This window comes from Ambystoma mexicanum, chromosome 3q (assembly GCF_040938575.1).
Source record: "Ambystoma mexicanum isolate Mex_15411 chromosome 3q, UKY_AmexF1_1, whole genome shotgun sequence".
Taxonomy (NCBI): domain Eukaryota; kingdom Metazoa; phylum Chordata; class Amphibia; order Caudata; family Ambystomatidae; genus Ambystoma; species Ambystoma mexicanum.
The window spans coordinates 1,233,114,891-1,233,126,922 of record NC_090926.1 but is presented as its reverse complement, the minus strand read 5'-3'; positions in this window follow the sequence as shown (position 1 = coordinate 1,233,126,922).

Genomic DNA, 12,032 nt, shown 5'->3' with positions numbered 1-12,032 from the left:
GCCTGACGTTGTTTGAGTCAAATGAAGGGGTGTATCGCTTTCGAGGTAGTATTTTTGTGACCAACACGTAAATGACTTTTGCACGCTGTCTGTGGTTATTTGTCTAATTTCCGCTCTCAATTTTAGGAGATGGGACTGTAGTTGACTGTCCCGGGTAGCTTTGTGCCTTGCTTCTAATTTCTTGAGCTCATCCGTCAGGCGAGCCTCTGTTTCTCCCCATTTCTTTTTCTTATAAGACCACCGTGATATGAACTGCTCTCTTAGATATGCTTTAAAGGCGTCCCAGCATCTATGTGGAGTAAAACCTGTTTGCTCATTGCTGTCCCAAAATCCCTCTATATCGTCTAATAATTGTTCCACTATGCCTGGGTATTGTAGGATGCGCAAGTTGAGACGCCACTCCGGGGGCTTGCAGGTCGTCTATGGGAGCATGATATGTAGTGTGATCAGGGCGTGATCTGAGATGGTCAACGGCAACATTTTGCAGTCGGTTGCCATGTATGCTGTGTTGGCTGGCATCAACCAATAGTCTAACTTGGAGTAGCTGTTGTGGCGATGTGAGTAGAATGTGAAGTCGTGCTGGTTTGCGTGGGTGTTGCGCCAAATGTCTATTAGCTGTAGGTCAGACATTAGTGCCTGGAGGGTCAATCTTTTCTTGGGGTGGGGCAGGTTGCTGGGCTTTGAGCCCTGGCGATCCAGGTCCGGGTCTAGGGTTACGTTCATGTCTCCGCCTATTATGGTGAGGTTCCCCAGGTATTGGGCAGACTTGGCAAACATGCGTGTAAAGAAGGCTGGTGTGTCGGTTGTGGGGGCATATATGTTTAGTAGGGTAAAAGGTTGATGCCGGATTCTGCTAGAATGAATCAGCCCTCTTTATCATTGCATGTATGTTGCACCTGAAAGGGGACCCACTTATGAACCAGGATGGATACCCCTCGTTTTCCGTGACTTGGTGAGTGTATCGCTGTGCCCATCCATCCTCGTACCAGCTTTTCCGGTTCTGTTTTGTTGAGGTGTGTCTCTTGTAGAAATATGATATCTCCTTGCAAATCTCTCATATAATTGAGCATGCGCTTGCGTTTTATAAGGTGGCCTAAGCCTTGGATGTTCAGGGTTATCAGGGTGAGTTCGGCCATCATGCTGTTGTGTGAGTTGATCTAACATGCGGCTCTGTGGGATCCTTGTTGATATGATCAAACAGGTCATGTATGACTCCTGTGTCCGTCCCTTGTCCTCCTCTCAAAACATATGACCAGTGGAAGATCTTCCATAACATTTTGAAACTCTGGCCCAACCGTGGGCCAACAGAAAAACAGAAATTGTAACATTGGGCGGGCCAACCAGTCAGCCCTGACCCAATATTAGCCTGAAAAGCCCATATATGCGGTTGCTGGAAGACAACTGGGGGATCGCTCCTTTTTCCCATATATACTGTGTTTGTGGTACTGTTGGGGAGGTAGATGGCCGGTGTGGCCAACGTCGCTCCATGGTGCGTCCCTCTTGTTCCTGTCCCCGTGATTCGTTGAAGGTATGTTTCTAGAATAACAGGCCTGTTTTTATTGTTTTTCCATTTTTGTTATTTTTAGTTTTTATATCCTGGTATTGTCTTTTCTCATGTCTTTAGATCGTAGTTTTTCTCCCTCCCGTGTTTCTATCTGGAATCAAACGGTGTGCCTTTTCGGTGATTCATTGCTGGATTGTTTTTAGGGTCGACTGGTGCACTTCCTCTGATCCGGGTCCCAGCCACCTGGCCCTCTGCCAGCTTTTTGCTACTTCCCTTTCGAGCCTGTGCGTTCTTGTTGTGGCAGAGGGGTGTATTCTGTCCTTGTTGACTCTGCCTTTCCCAGTCTGCTGAAACTATGTTTTGCTGTTGCAGGAACCGCCATGCCGATGCCGGATCTTTTTTTTTTTAAATGTTTCTTTTTTGAATTTTTGTAATATTTCTTTTTATCGATTATAAAACACGTCACAATAAAGAATTCAAGCATCAGACAATAGTCAAGCATGGTCACATTTCAAGATACAGTGCATTACATTATTTAAGCGACATGGAATCACGGGAGGGTGTATGTGAGCATCCCAGGGAGCAGACCCGGGGAGAGGCGAATAGAGAGTGTGGGACCAATGGTTGTGTCTTCACTCTTCGGGGTTCCATGTTACCCCAGACATACATTCCCTCCAGGCAAGGTGGTTAAATGCTCTCGGTCCATCTGCCCCAGACTTTCAGGTGTTTCCCAGGGCCGCCCCTGGCATTGTATATCCGCTTTCCAGTGATGCGCATCGGTCCATCTCGTTGACCCATCAGTTTAGGCACAATCTGTCCGGGGATCCCCATGCGGAGGCTATGAGTCTTTTTCCGAGTCCGAGTGCCAGAGAGAGAATTTTTATTTTCGCTTTTGGTATAATCCACTTCCCCCCCAGATCCTGAGTATCACCATTTTTGGGTCGTGCGGGACAGGAGATCCCAGGACCATGTTGATGCTGTGGATGCATTGGCTCCAAAAGTCTTGAAGGACATCGCAGCCCCCGAGCATATGGAAAAAAGTTCCCTCGTCCCTACGGCATTGTAGACAGTCTCCATCCTTCACGACCCCGCATTACATCATTGAGGCCCTGGAGTAATAGGCCTAATGTAATATTTGTAACTGTATTAAGCAGAGTTTAGAGTCTATGCCAATCTCCCGTGGGAATATTAGCGCCTCGACCCATTCCTCGGATTCTCGCGGGCCTATCACCCTCTCCCATTTCTCCCAGAACCCAGAGAGCTCCTGGGCCCCAAAGGCGGTAATCACCTGGTACAGTGTGGACGTGACCTTAGCCGGGATCCCAGCTTGGAGCATGTTTACTTCTAGGGGGGAGCACTTTGGGACATCTGTCAGAACTGGAAATTGGGCTCAGATAGCATGTGTAAGTTGCATGTGTCTGTTTCGCTCTCCAGTGGGTCGTGCAAACCTGTCCTGCATATCGCTAAATGGTGCTAGATGCCCATCCCTCGCCACATCTGCTATGGACGGTATCCCCATTTCCTCCCATCTGATGAAATGTCCCATTTTGAGGTTTTTAGGGATGTGTGCATTGTTCCAGAGGGGTTTGTCTAGCATGGGTCTCCCTCCCCAGTTGATGTGTTGGATAGCTTCTGCCCAAACCTTGCAGACCTGTCGTGTCATCCTGGACGGGTCAGTCAAATCCCCTTACATGCCTGTGGGGATGTGAGGGTGGACGGAGAGGGAGAGCGGGACGCACGGCCAGAGGAGCCCGCTGTGCCGCGGGCATGTGCGGCGCCGAACGCGGGCACCGGGAAGGCGTCCCAGTTAAAGGGAGAGCCTTGTCGGCGTCCCGCGACGGTGCCGACGTTGCAGCCGCGGCGCCGCGGGTGCTCACAGCCGCAGCGCCGCGTGTGCCCACGAGGACCGGGTTCACTGGCGCTGCGGCTGGGAGACCCGTGAGCACAACCTACCTCGGCGGCCTCCGGCGGCGAGCGGCGGCGAGGCTCGGGAACTAGAGAGCCCGACTTGTGCGGTGCGCCAGACAGCTGGGCAAGGACCCATCGGGGGCAGCCAACCAGAACCCCCTCCTTACCTCATGCAGGGCAGACCCAGAATGGTAGCATGGGGCCTCAAGCAGGACGGGCCTCCGGGAGTCATGCCTCGAGGGAGACACAATGTTGGGGGGTCGGGGCCAAGGGAGAGGGTGTGGCTGACAGCAGGGAGGGGAAGCTAGAGCCAGGCAGCCAGGATAAAGGAGGAGGTGGGGAGGAGGCAGCACTATTCATAGAGGGTGGGTGCCTAGGGTCCCCACCAATCAGACAGGGGGGGAGGGAAGTTGTCCCAGATTGGCCCTTTTTCCCTCCAAACCCCAGGTATAAAAGGGACTGGCCTAATGGCGTTTTTGTTGCTTTTTGCAGGGAGAAGGAGAGGAGAGTGAGAGCAACTGGTGGGCCTATCCGGGTCCGTGAGAGTAGGAGACACTCAAAGAGAAGAGGAACTCCTGGTGCCTTTTACTCACAGTGAAGTAACTGTGGGGTCAACCTGGAGTCCAACTACCTTGGTTAAGACATTGTGTAATAAAGGTCTACAAAACTCCACTTCGCCTACTGTCCTGATTTCTACAATGCCGTACAGTGCTCGGAGGGGTGTAATCGCCCCATACTCCTGATCTCTCCACCTATATGTGGAAGCCTGGGGGCCCCATGGAGCCAATCATTTACCACCCCCAGTTGTGCAGCCCAATAGTAAGCCAGGACGCATGGCAAGCCTATTCCTCCTTCCCAGACGGAGCTCTGTAGGTTTTTTAATGCTATGCTGGGCTGTTTCCCTCCCAAAATGAGTCTCAGAAGGGTGACCTCTATGGACGCAAAGGTTGGGTTGGGGACATGAAGGGGGGCGTTCTGAAGGACAAAGAAATCTTGGGCGAGAGAGCATTTTAAAGAGAGGCGCTCTGCCCATCATCGTCAGTGGGAGTGATTGCCAGTGGGTGACGTTTGCTTCAAACCTATCTACCACCGGTTGCAGGTTGAGGCTATTGAAATCCTCGGGTTAGGGCTGATGGTCGATACCCAGGTATACAAAGTTCTGGATGGAGACCGAGTAAGGGCAGTGCCGCGGGATCACGTCAGCCCTGCCTTGGGGCGGGAAGAGGACAGTTTTCTGTTTATTTCCTTTCAGGCCGCAAAAGAGCTGATATTCGGTAAGAATATTCGTAACTGCCGGGCACAAAGTCTTGGGGTTACTCAAGGTCATCTGCATAGAGTGAGACCCGGTCTTCCCCACCCCACGGTCACACAAAACCAGACCATTCCATTGACGACCTGAACCTGATTAAGAGCAGTTCTATGGCCAGTGTAAACAGTAGGGGTCAGAAGGGCAGCCCTGCCTGGTGCCCCGCCCCAACCTAAAAGCCCTGGAGGTGGTCACATTAACCCTCACTACAGCTTCGAGAGAATCATACAGCATCTTGACCCACGCCATATAGTTGGTGACGAATCCCATCCGGTCCATGATAGCCCACATGGCCTCCAATCCCACTAAGTCGAAGGCTTTTTCGAAATCTACCGCCAGTAATGCAAGTGGGTCATCAATCGCAGCAGCCCGGTCGATAACGAATTGCACTCTTTGCAGGTTCATCCGGGTGTATCTGGACGGCATGAATCCACATTGATCTGGGTGGACCAGGGAGTGTATGCCCCCTAGCAATCAATTGGCAAGAATGTGGCGAGAACCTTGGCCTCTCCATTGATGAGTGAGATCAGCCTGTATGAGCTGCAGAGCTCAGGTGATTTCCCAGGCTTGGAGATCAGCACAATGGCTGCCTGCCTGAGATCATGAGGGAACTGCCCTTCATTCTGGGAGCGCACCAGCATGCTGTGCATGTGGCCTATGATTGGTTCTCCCAGCCTCTTCCACATTTCCACTGGGAAACCATTGGGTGTAACGCTCACCTGATTCCCGTAGAGGCGCCGGTCTTGACTGGGCGTATACCGTATTTTCAAAGGTGATGTGTAACACACGGCTGGCTCTTTGGGCTGGACCTCTGTGCACTGTATGTCTGACTCGAAGGGTAAGATGTCTGCAGATAGAAAATATGGGATTAATGAACTGGGTTATTGAATGTCTCTCTCTTCTTCCCTTTCTCTTCTCCTGTAGAACCCCAAAGGTTAACGCTCTCACCTTAGGTAAGTGAACGCCGTGCTCTCCATCTGCCTCGGGGCAGGGTGCTGTAACCAGTTTCTTCACTGGATAAGGGGAGCAGGCCTCTTGACTTCAGAGGACTGCTGTCCGTCGTTTACTGCACGAACGGTAAGTTTCGAGTAATTCTAATGTCTTTAAAAGTCTTTAGTAATGATGTCTCTTGTTTTGCAGGGTTCCGGCGATGGCGGATGACGGGCTGAAGTGAGTTGAAGATGGAGCCCGTGTGATGAATAGAAGCGCCTGGAAGCACATAAGTAAGCGCTTGTTGCCTGCTTCACGATGCGCTCTAACTGTCTTTTTATTTTGCAGGTACAAGCTCGGAGTGGCTGCAGGGTGCCGGAATACCCACTGGGTTAGATGTGGAAAGGAGTAATGGCACGTGAGTATTAAAGTTCCCCAATGTCTTTAAACGCACCTTGTTTTGTCTTTCAGGTGCGGGATGCAGCGCCGAAGGCCTCCGGAGCGTGCGAAGAGTTGGTAAGCTTTTGTCTTTCAGATGCCGGAATGCAGTGCGAAGACCTCCGGAGCGCACGAAGAGTAGGTAAGCCTTTGTCTTTCAGATGCCGGAATGCAGCCGATGGACCAGGTAAGTGAAGCGCTGTCACTGAAGACCGTAATGCTAACCTGTTCTTTCTTGTCTTTATAGGTGTTGCTGAAGACTGGATTCAGGATGGTAAGCCTTTTTCCTTAGGCCCAGGATCAGATGCAGAAGACACGATGAGCGTTCTGCTGCAGAGGATGCAGAATAACGCAAAGCAAGATTCATCCATCGGGTGTGGTTTAAATAGCCTCCTGTAGTGCTTAGGTGTCTCCTTCCACAGCCACGCCTAGGTAAGAAAAGAGTTCCTGCTTTCCAGAAGAGTTCCAGTGTTCTGAACCTAGGGAGTGGCTCCTGCCCCACCCAACAGGAAAAGTAGTTCCAAACAGAAGAGGATCAGAAGCTCAACTGGCAGGCAAGTAAGCAGCATGGTCTGCTGCAGGTAAGTCCACCCAAGCATTATGAGCCCAGCGCTTCCAGCGCTGGGACTGGGCATATTTATGAGCCTGGTGCCACTGGCGCCAGGACTGGATCCAAAAGGTCCCAATTGGGACTGGTTGGCACTCGGAACCTGGGTTATGGATCTGCTTCCAAGGGAGTTGGGAAAACCCTGACCTTTTGGAAGCAGAGATCATGACAGTACCCCCCCTCAAGGCCCCTCCCAAACCGGGCTTCTCCGGGGGTTTTGGCTTGTCAGGAAATGTTCGGTGAAATCTTTTGATTAGGCGAGGAGCGTGGACATATTCAGCAGGTTCCCAGGATCTCTCTTGGGGGCCTTAGCCTTTCCAGTCAATTAGGTAAAATAGTTTAGATTTGGAGATCTTGGAGTCCAGAATGCTTTTGACTTCAAACTCGAGTTCTCCATCAACTAGGATGGGTTTTGGAGATTTAGTTTGTCGGGTTTGAGGTTGCACGGGTTTCAATAGAGAGACGTGGAAGACCAGATGTATCTTCATGTGCGGGGGCAAGTCCAACTTGACCGCTACTGGGTTTACTATGGTAGTGATGGAATAGGGACCAAGGTATCTTGGGTTGAATGTGCGTGGCCCTTTTAGAGGTAGATATTTGGTGGATAACCATAGTTGATCCCCTACTTGATATTGAGGGGCTTCCTTCCGATGTTGATCTGCTCCTTTCTTGTATTGTTCTTTAGCCCTTTGAAGGTGAGAAACAGCTTCCTTAAAGGCTTGGGTGATTGTAGAATGCAGGTAGTCTACTGCTGGTGTTTCAAGATCTTGGAGGGGATCCAACTCCGAGGTTCGAGGGTGACTGCCGTATAAAAGAAAAAACGGGGTTTTCCCAGTTCCCGAATGGACAGAGTTATTGTAGGCATATTCGGCTATCCAAAGGATGTCTTTCCAAGTTTTTTCAGTTTGTTGTAGCATGCAGCGTAAATACTGTTCCAGAGTTTGATTGGTCCTCTCGGTTTGTCCGTCGGTCTGAGGGTGGTGACTTGGCGATAGTCTCACATCAATTTGAGCCGACAGACAGCAACTTCGCCAAAAATGAGAAATAGATTGACTACCTCGATCCGAAATTAGAACCGAAGGAAAACCGTGCAGTCGGACGATGTTTTCGAGAAATTCTCGGGCCAGAGTTGCTGCTGTTGGCAAGCCTTTGAGCGGAATGAAATGCGCCATCTTGGAGAATAAGTCCACGATTACTAGAATCGTATTGTATCCGGAGCATGGAGGTAGATCGGTGATGAAGTCCATAGAAAGCGTATGCCAAGGGCGAGGTGGGATGTCAATAGGGCGTAAGAGGCCTGCTGGTCTTTCCTTTTGACTCTTGTTTTGGGCGCATACTCCACAGGACATTATAAAGTCTCTGATATCTTTTTTCCAAGACGGCCACCAGAAGTAGCGCTTGATCTTATCTGAGGTCTTGGCCATACCGGGATGTCCTTCCATTAAAGAATCGTGATAACAAGAGATTACTTTTTTCTGTAAATCTGTGCTGGGCAGGTATAATCGTTCTTGGAAATACAATAAGTTGTCCTTTACTGCAAAGTCCTTTCCCTGCAGATGCCAATTCTGTATGTCTGCTGGAGTTACAAGTTGCCTGGCTTTATCCTTAACTTCCTCTATGGATTGTGTGGCGATTACACCCAGAATTCTTTGTTCGGGAATGATTGGTACAGGTTTAGGGTTGATCAAGTGTTCTTCCACTCCCATCCGAGAAAGGGCATCAGCTTTACCGTTTTTTGTACCAGGTCGATATTATGAAGTCAAACTCGGCAAAGAATAATGCCCAACGGAGTTGTCTAGAGGATTGGGCTTTTGCGGTTTTCAAATATTGCAGGTTTCGGTGATCCGTAATCACAGTAACGGTGTGTCGCGCCCCCAGCAGATAATGCCGCCAAGCCTTAAAGGCAGACTTGATAGCCAGAAGTTCCTTGTCAGTAATCGTGTAATTGATTTCAGGAGGCGAGAATTTGCGGGACCAAAATGCCACGGGATGCAACTGATTGGTTACCGGGTCCTTTTGTGATAGAACTGCCCCCATGGCAAGGCTTGAAGCATCAGTTTCCACGATGTAGGGGAGTTCGGGGCGAGGGTGTTTTAAGATTGGTGCAGAGATAAATTTAGTCTTCAATTCCTGGAAAGCTTGTTCCGCCTCGGTAGACCATTCAAAACGTTTGTTTTTCTTTAACAAGGCAGTGATGGGCTGGACTATTCGAGAAAATTCGGGGATAAACCTGCGGTAAAAGTTAGCGAAGCCTAACATGCTTTGCACACCTTTTATGGAGGATGGTGATGGCCATTTGAGAACTGCATCGACCTTCTTTGAATCCATACACACTCCGCTAGGTGATAATATGAATCCCAAGAATTCAACTTCAGTCACGTTGAAAACACATTTTTCCAACTTAGCGAAAAGTTTGTGTTGACGCAATCTTTCGAGGACCATTTTCACGTGTTTCTGATGTTCAGATTCCGATGAAGAATAAACGAGGATGTCGTCAATGTAAACAACAACACACACATCTATGAGCTCTCTGAGGACATCGTTCATAAAATATTGAAAGGCGGCCGGGGCATTGCAAGTCCGAAGGGCATGACCTGATATTCAAATAGCCCATATTTGGTGCGGAAGGCCGTCTTCCATTCATCGCCCTCTTTAACTCGTACCAAGTGGTAGGCTCCTCTAAGATCCAGCTTTGTATATATGCATGCTTTTCTGACTTGGTCCAGGAGTTCAGGGATCAAAGGTAACGGATATCTATTCTTGACGGTGATCTGGTTCAGGGAGCGATAATCTATACAAGTTCTAAGGTCTCCTTCCTTTTTTGGAACGAAGAACAAAGCCGAAGAAGCAGGGGACTTGGAAGGACGAATAAACCCATTTGCCAGGTATTGATCCAGGTATTGTCGAAGGTGAAGGTTCTCAGGCTCGGTGAGGGCATAAATTCTACTACAAGGAGGAGTAGATCCAGGTATCAGGTCTATCTGGCAGTCATAAGACCTATGAGGAGGTAGAGAGTTAGCCTGATCCTTCTGGAAAACATCTTGGTATTCTAGGTATTCGGGAGGTAACTGGGGAGTCTCTGAAGAAATTGCTGCCAGTGCAACACCAGGTGGAGGGTGACAAGTAGAGACACATCCTGGAAACTGGACCGTTCTTGCTCGCCAATCGATCAGAGGATTGTGTTTCTCTAACCAAGGTATTCCTAGAATAATCTGAAACTGAGGAGCCTTGATCACATCGAACACGATCTTCTCATGGTGTCCACCTTGACTTACTAGCGTCACTTCTTGAGTGGTATGCGTTACTGGTCCGGAGGCTATCTCCGGTCCATCCACCGTAGTAATGACGTCCTTTACAGCCTTGGGACAAAGAGTTAGATTCATCCTCAAAACCAGTTCATGATCCACATAATTGCCGATGGCACCGCTGTCGACGTAAGCTTCAATTGCATGTAATCGATCCGGATTATCAGGGCTAATGAGGACCATAGGTATCATGAAATGCGAGGTCACGGAACTGGTTTTCACGCTCGGCAAGAGGACCTCTATTCTTGTCGGGCGAGGTTGTTTCCCTGCTCACAGTTTGTAACTTTGGTAACTGCAGCTCCTACTGCCTTCTTGGCAGGTTTCACCGGACAGTCTCGAAGAAAGTGCCCTGAGTTTCCGCAATAGAGGCATAATTGCAACTGTTTTCTCCTTTCCCGCTCCTTTTGTGTTAGAGGACCTTTCAGGCCCCCTATTTGCATGGGTTCCCCGGAGTCTACTCCTTTGGAAGGAGTTGGCGGCTTGGAAAATACTCGAGCATCAAACTTGGAACGATCGGCCTTCCGGTTCTGCAGTCTGTGATCTATTTGAATGACTAAGTCTATATAGTCCGAACAATCTTGTGGGGGATTCACTACTTGGGCTAACACATCTTTGAGCTCTCCACGTAGACCTCTATAAAACAGCGTAATCCTTTTGTCCTCAGGCCATTGAGTTTCCACTATCAGTCTGTTGAAAGACGCAATATAAGCCAAAAGGTCTTGATTACCTTGTCGCAACGAAAGAAGCTCATTGTCCAAGGCCTGCCCCTGTGAATGTCTTGCGAACAGTTTTTCCATACTGAGCTGAAAAGCTTGAAAATCATGGAGGACCGGATCATCTTGATTTACTAGAGGGATCGACCAGTCTGCCGCATTGCCACTAAGGTACGAAAGCACGAAAGCTACTTTAGCTTGATCAGTTGGAAAGACTGCTGGCCGGCATAAGAAATGCAACCGGCACTGATTGATAAATACTGCAAACCTCTTTGGGTCACCAGAAAATCGTTCGGGCGGAGCCAGAGGTACATTCCCAGGTAGGTTGATCTGCACTGGATTCATAGAGGATGTAGAAGGAAGATTTCCCCCAGATGCGGGTAACGGGGTCTGTCCGGCTTGTGACTGTAGCAATTGTCTAGCGAGATCATCTGTTCGCTCCTTGGAAATAATCAGTTCCCTTCTCTGAGTGTTCGTTTCCTGACGGGCTGCATGCACTTCTGCCCTTAGTTCCCCAAGTAACTGGGCTAGCTGGTCGGTATCCAAGGTTTCCATAGCGCCTGGACGGGAGTTTTGCGGTAGGCTTTGCGTTCTGTAACGCTCACCTGATTCCCGTAGAGGCGCCGGTCTTGACTGGGCATATACCGTATTTTCAAAGGTGATGTGTAACACACGGCTGGACCTCTGTGCACTGTATGTCTGATTCGAAGGGTAAGATGTCTGCAGATAGAAAATATGGGATTAATGAACTGGGTTATTGAATGTCTCTCTCTTCTTCCCTTTCTCTTCTCCTGTAGAACCCCAAAGGTTAACGCTCTCACCTTAGGTAAGTGAACGCCGTGCTCTCCATCTGCCTCGGGGCAGGGTGCTGTAACCAGTTTCTTCACTGGATAAGGGGAGCAGGCCTCTTGACTTCAGAGGACTGCTGTCCGTCGTTTACTGCACGAACGGTAAGTTTCGAGTAATTCTAATGTCTTTAAAAGTATTTAGTAATGATGTCTCTTGTTTTGCAGGGTTCCGGCGATGGCGGATGACGGGCTGAAGTGAGTTGAAGATGGAGCCCGTGTGATGAATAGAAGCGCCTGGAAGCACATAAGTAAGCGCTTGTTGCCTGCTTCACGATGCGCTCTAACTGTCTTTTTATTTTGCAGGTACAAGCTCGGAGTGGCTGCAGGGTGCCGGAATACCCACTGGGTTAGATGTGGAAAGGAGTAATGGCACGTGAGTATTAAAGTTCCCCAATGTCTTTAAACGCACCTTGTTTTGTCTTTCAGGTGCGGGATGCAGCGCCGAAGGCCTCCGGAGCGTGCGAAGAGTTGGT